The sequence below is a fragment of the Chrysochloris asiatica genome, unplaced genomic scaffold (genome assembly GCF_000296735.1).
Source record: "Chrysochloris asiatica unplaced genomic scaffold, ChrAsi1.0 scaffold00265, whole genome shotgun sequence".
Taxonomy (NCBI): Eukaryota; Metazoa; Chordata; class Mammalia; order Afrosoricida; family Chrysochloridae; genus Chrysochloris; species Chrysochloris asiatica.
The window spans coordinates 2635250-2641529 of NW_006408783.1; the positions used below are offsets into that span (position 1 = coordinate 2635250).

General features: G+C 39.2%; 1 pseudogene; it reads left to right on the forward strand.

Annotated features, from left to right (window-relative positions):
• Positions 1-5275: 5275 nt before the first annotated feature.
• LOC102831689 lies at positions 5276-5868 on the forward strand (annotated as a pseudogene).
• The last annotated feature ends 412 nt before the right edge of the window (positions 5869-6280 follow it).

Here is a 6280-nt window from a genome sequence, read left to right on the forward strand (position 1 = left end):
AAAAAAAAAAAAAAGGAAGAAGATGGAAGGAATACACAGAATTACTGTACTAAAAAGAAATGGTTGGTGTTCAACCATTTCAAGAGGTAGACTCTGACAAAGAACCAAGGGAAGGAAGAAGTTCAATTGCACTATAGGCATTGGCAAATTACAAGCCTCCAAGAATCGATGGAATACAAATTGAAATCTTTCAACAAACCGATGCAGCACTGGAGGCACTTACATATTTGTGCCAAGAAATTTGGAAGACAGCTACCTGGCCAACTGATAGATAAAGATCCATATTTGTGCCCATTCCAAAGAGAAGCAACCCAATGGAATGTGGAAATCATCACACATTATCATTAAGATCACATGTAAGTAAAATTTTGCTCAAGATAATTCAAAAATAGCTGAAAGAATACATTGTCAGGGAACTGTCAGAGGTTCAAGTCGAATTCAGATGAACCCAGGAACAAAGACTGTCATTACTGACATCAGATGGATCTTGGCTAAAAGTAGAGAAGTCCAGAAATATGTTTATCTGTGTATTATTGACTATACAATGGCTTTTGGCTGTATGGGTCATGACAAGCTATGGACAATATTGCAGAGAATGGGTATTTTGGAACACTTAATTTTGCTTAATTGTGAGGAATCTGTACATAGATCAAACAAGGGGCAGTCATTTGAAAAGAACAAGGGGACACTGAATGGTTTAAAATTAGGAAATGTGTGCCCCAGAGTTGCATTCTTTCACCAAACTTACTCAATTTGTATTCTGAGCAAATAATTCGTGAACATGTAGACTGGATAATATGAAGAAGAACATGGCATCAGGATTGGAAGAAAACTTACTAACCACCTGTGATATGCAGATAACACAACCTTCCTTGTTGAAAGTGAAGAGGGCTTAAAATACATAATGATAAAGATCAAAGACCACAGCCCTCAGTATGGGTTGCATGTAAAGGAAACAAGAATCCTCACCACTGGACCATTAAATAACAACACGATAAATGAAATTAAAATTGAAGTTGTCAAAAACTTTATTTTGCTTGAATCCACTATCAATACTCATGGAAGATGCAGTCAAGAAATCAAGTGATGTGTATTGCATTAAGAAATCTGCAGCACAAGACTTCTTTAAAGTGTTCAAAAGCAAAGTTATCAGTTTAAGGATTAAGGTGTGCCTGACCCAAGCCATGGTGTTTTCAATAACCTCATATGCATGTGGAAGTTGGACAGTGAATAAGGAATTTTCTTTTGAGTTAATGACATAACAGAAACATATTAAAAATACTGCCAGTTGAGCAAACAAATCTGTCTTGGAAGAAGTATAACCAGAATGCTCCTTAGCAGTTAGGATGGTGAGACCTTATCTCTCATATTCCAGACATATTATCAGGAGGGATCAGTTCCAGGAGAAGAACATCATGCTTGGTAAAGTGGACAGACTGTGCAAAAGATGGAGATACCCAATGAAGTGGATTGGTACAGTGGCAGCAGCACTGGACTCAAGCGTAAGAACGACTGAATATGGGGCAGGACTGGGCAGTTTTTCCTTCTGTTGTGCACAAGGTTACTATGATTCAAAACTGACTTGAAGGCACCTAACAACAATAACAACAATGTGTGACAGGAATCAGATTTTTCATTCAATTGTATTTAAATAACTACACATATTAGAACAAGCCCTGGTGTGGTGCTATGGGATAAAGCAGTGGACAGCAAAGTGGATTTGAACCACAAGGTCAGTGGTTCAAACTCACCAGCCGTTCCTTGGAAACCTTACTCAGGGTTGCTATCAGTTAGAACCTGCTCAATAGCACTTAACAACAACATATGTTTATCCCCCACCTATCTGTCAGTTTGTCATTCTGTGGTGGCTTGTGTGATGCTATGATACTGGAAGCTGTGCCACCGGTGTGTTAAATACCAGCAGGGTCATCTCTGGTAGACAGGTTTTAGCTGAGCTTCCAGACTAAGACAGACTAGGAAGAAGGAAAGGTGGACTACTTCTGAATGGTTAGCCACTGAAAACCTTCTGAATAGGAGTAGAACACTGTCAGATATAGTACCAGAAGATGCGCTCCTCAAGTTGAAAGGCACTCAAAACGTGATTGGGGAAGAGCTGCCTCCTCAAAGTAAACTTGACCATTATGATGTGATTGGAGCAAAGCTTTCAGAACCTTTATTTGCTGATGAGGCACAACTCAAAATGAGAAGAAACAGCTGCATTAATAATCAGAACATGGCATCTAGAAAAATTGGAGGTTGTCCAAAATGAAATGAAATGCATGAAGATCTATATCCTAAGCATTTGTGAGCTGAAATTGACTGGTATTGGCTATTTTTAATCTGACAATCATATGGTTTACTATACAGGAAACATAGCATTGGAAAGGAATCACTTCACATTCCTTATCAAGAAGAACATTTCAAGATTTATTATGAAGTACAATGCTGTCAGTGATAAGATAATATCTGTATGCCAACAAGGGAAACTAGTCAATACCACTATTCAAATTACACACCAACCACTTAGCCAGTGATGATGAAACTGAAGAATTCTGTCACCCCTTCCAATCTGAAATCAATCAAGCATGCAATCAAGATACAATGATAATTACTGCCAGTTAAGATGAAATTGAAGATTTCTATCTATTCTTTCAGTCTGAAATCAGTCAAACATGTAATCGAGATGCAATGATAATTACTGGTGATTGGAATGTGAAAGTTGAAAATAAAGAGGAAGGATCCATAGTTGGAAAATATGGCCTTGGTGGTGGAAATTATGCTGGAGATCACATGATAGAATTTTGCAAGAGCAGTGACATACACATTGCAGATACCTTTTAAAACAACATAAAAGGCTACTGTGCACACAGAACTTATTAGATGGAATAGACAGAAATCAAATTGACTATATCTGTGGGAAGAGACAGTGAAGAAGCTCAGTATCGTTAATCAAAACAAGGCCAAGGGCCAAAATGCATAGGGTTATTATGAGTCAGAACCAACTCAATAGCATCTAACAACATATATTTATAATTAAAGTTTAAATATAAGTGGTAAAGAGAAAATTTTAAAGTAAATATAACATCAAAGTTGTGGGTTGTTGTTGTTTTTTCCTGAATGACTTTATAAAATTCCTGGAAAACAGACGGTGGTGGTGGTTGTGTGCCATGGAGTCTTTTCTGACTAATAGCGAGCATGTATAGGGTAGGGTCTCCAAGTATGTAAATCTGTATAGGAGCAGAGAGCAGAAAGTCTCAGTTGTCTCCCCAGGAGTGGCTAGTGGTTTTTAATTGCTGACCAAGGTTAGCAGCCCAACACATACCCACTTCCCCACCAAGGCTGTAGAAAACAGCTGAGCCTCTTGTAATTGTTGATTCATCCCTTAAGTATTTATACTGCAGAGCAAGAGTTAATTTTTCTAATGCCCATCAATCCTAAAGTGATGTGGATTGGGGTCACAGTTTTAATTCTCAGTTTACACTTCTCATCTCTGCCTTGGAAGAAGAAAGGACACCTTTGTTTTCCCTACTTAAAAAAACGAAGAACACTGCCATGGGATCAATGCTAACTCATAGTAACTCTATAGGACACAGTAGAATTGATTCACAGGACTTCCTAGACTTCAAATATTTAGGGGACCAGACAGTGACCTCTTTCTTCCCCAAAACTGGTGGTGGGATTGAACCACCAACCTTGAGGTGGTTGTTGATGTTGTTAGGTGCCATTGAGTCACTACCAACTCATAACGACCCTACATACAACAGAACAAAACACTGCCCAGTCCCGCGCCAACCTCACAACTGTTGCTATTGCTACACTTGAGCCCATTGTTACTGTTGCTGGGCCTATCCATTTCATTGGGGGTCTTCCTCTTTTTCTCTGATGCTCCATTTTACCAAACATGATATCCTTCTGCAGGGACTGGACCCTTGTGATAATATGTATAAAGAATGAGAGTCACAGTTCAGCCAACTTGGTTTATAATGAGCATTCTGGTTGTACTTCTTCCAACACAGATTTGTTTGTTCTTTTAGTGGTTCCTGATACTTTTAATATCCTCCAACAATGTAATTGTTGCATTTTTTTCCTACAGTCTTGTTTATTCGATACCAAATTTTCACATGCATATGAGGTTATTGAAAGTATCATGGCTTGAGTCAGGCACATTAATGTCAAACTGACATCTTTGCTCTTGAACACCTTAAAGAGGTTTTGTGCATCAGATTTGCCTAATGCAATATGTCGTTTGATTTCTTGACTGCTGCTTCCCTGAATATGGATGGCTGATCTAAGCAAAATGAAGTCTTTGAGGTTAGCAAGCCAGTACTTAATCCATTGTCCCACCAGGGCTCCTTATCTTTATTTTAGTAAATTTAAATATGGCAAAGGAGAAAAAAAACTTATTTTGATTTTTCTTTTCTCTTTTTTTTAATCAGTGCATATATTTTTTCCTGAAATTTTCCCTTCCATTCATAACATGCAATCCACAACTGGTCATTCATTACTTGATTCTTTAAAAAGCAGAAGCTTTCAGATAGTGTACATTTCTTTCTTTCTGTTGTTCTTTATTTTGTAGTGTATATAAGTATGGCAACTAAAACCTAATGAGAAAAACACTGGCCCTACCCACTCAGATAAATTTCCTTGCTTTAAGGGACACTGTCCCTTTACTGGCCAGGGAGGACACTATGCACCTGATCAAGCTGCTCCCTTCTCCAAAAAAAAAAAAAGTTGTCCTTAGGTAAGTGGGAGCCAGCAGCCTAGGAGATTGTTCCCCCCACCCGGGACCTACTCCATTCATCCCTTATCCATATGCCAGAGTAGAAGCCCACAGAGTTTTGCTCAGGTTGGGGCCAATTTTATCATGTACTTCCTGCTGCCGGGCTGGTGGTAGATTCCAGCTGAGGTTCTATCCTTGTTTGTATCTTTCCTTTTCCTGCCTGCTCCTCTATCTAACCCCTTCTTCAGAGTCTCAATAAATCACAAGAACCTGAATCCCAGGGAACTTGCTTCTAGTGGACTTAGCCCAAGACATCATGCAAGGGCCTAACTTCTTTACTTCAGTAAAAAGCTCCACATCAATATCTGGACTCCTCTGACCCTTCCTAAGACTGTATAAAATGTATTTTCACTAATAGGCTTTGAGAAATAATACGCATTTCTTTTTCTTTTCTGTGCAAAATTTATATCTGAGATACTGCACAGGTAAAAAGTTATGCAATGGCGTTCTTTTCCTGACTGGTGTTTTTGACACTGCAACTGCTGATAACTGAAGATGTCTTCAGGAACTGCAAAAATTGGGCACCCTGCTCCCAACTTCAAAGCTACAGCTGTTAGACCAGATGGTCAGTTCAAAGATATAAGCTTGTCAGACTACAAAGGAAGATATATTGTGTTCTTTTTTAATCCTCTTGATTTCACCTTTGTGTTCCCCACTGAAATCATTGCTTTCAGTGACAGGGCAGAAGAATTTAAGAAACTCAACTGCCAAGTGATTGTTGCTTCTGTGGATTCTCACTTCTGTCATCTGGCTTGGATCAACACACCCAAGAAACAAAGAGGACTGGGACCCATGAATATTCCTTTGGTAACAGAGCCCATGTGCACAATTTCTCAGGATTATAGGGTCTTAAAGGCAGATGAAGGCATCTCATTTGGAGGACTCTTCATCATTGATGATGAAGGGATCTTTGACAGATCACTGTAAATGACCTGCCTGTTGGCCGCACTGTGGATGAGACCCTGACTAGTTCAGGCCTCCTAGTTCACAAACATGGGGAAGTGTGCCCAGATGGCTTGAAACTTGGCAGTGATACCAACAAGGCTGATGTCCAGAAGAGCAGAGAGTACTTCTCTAAGCCGAAGTGAGCACCGGGCCGCTTGAATGCCAGGTGGCAGTGAGCAGCCTTGGGAAAAAACCCAAATCTCTTTTGTAATTTCTTTATGCTTCTAACACAAAGTCTGAGACTTGGCTGAGATATGTGGTATGACAGGATAGACCTTTCCTGTGGGAGTTGAGTGGCCAAATTTCCTTTTCGACCTTGTGGAAATGGCCTTGAGCTGGACTTTGGGGCAGACCAGCTGATGTGTATCATGTTTCAGTAGTGCACTATGAGCCCATTGATATTTTGTAGTTTCTATTAAACTTGACTTAAGACCTTAAAAATAAATAAAATAAAATAAAATAGATTGCACTAAATGGAGGGAAAAGTTAATGGACTATAAGGTAACCTCAAAGAAAATAAACACTTCACAACGTATCAAGAAAATGAAAATCCAA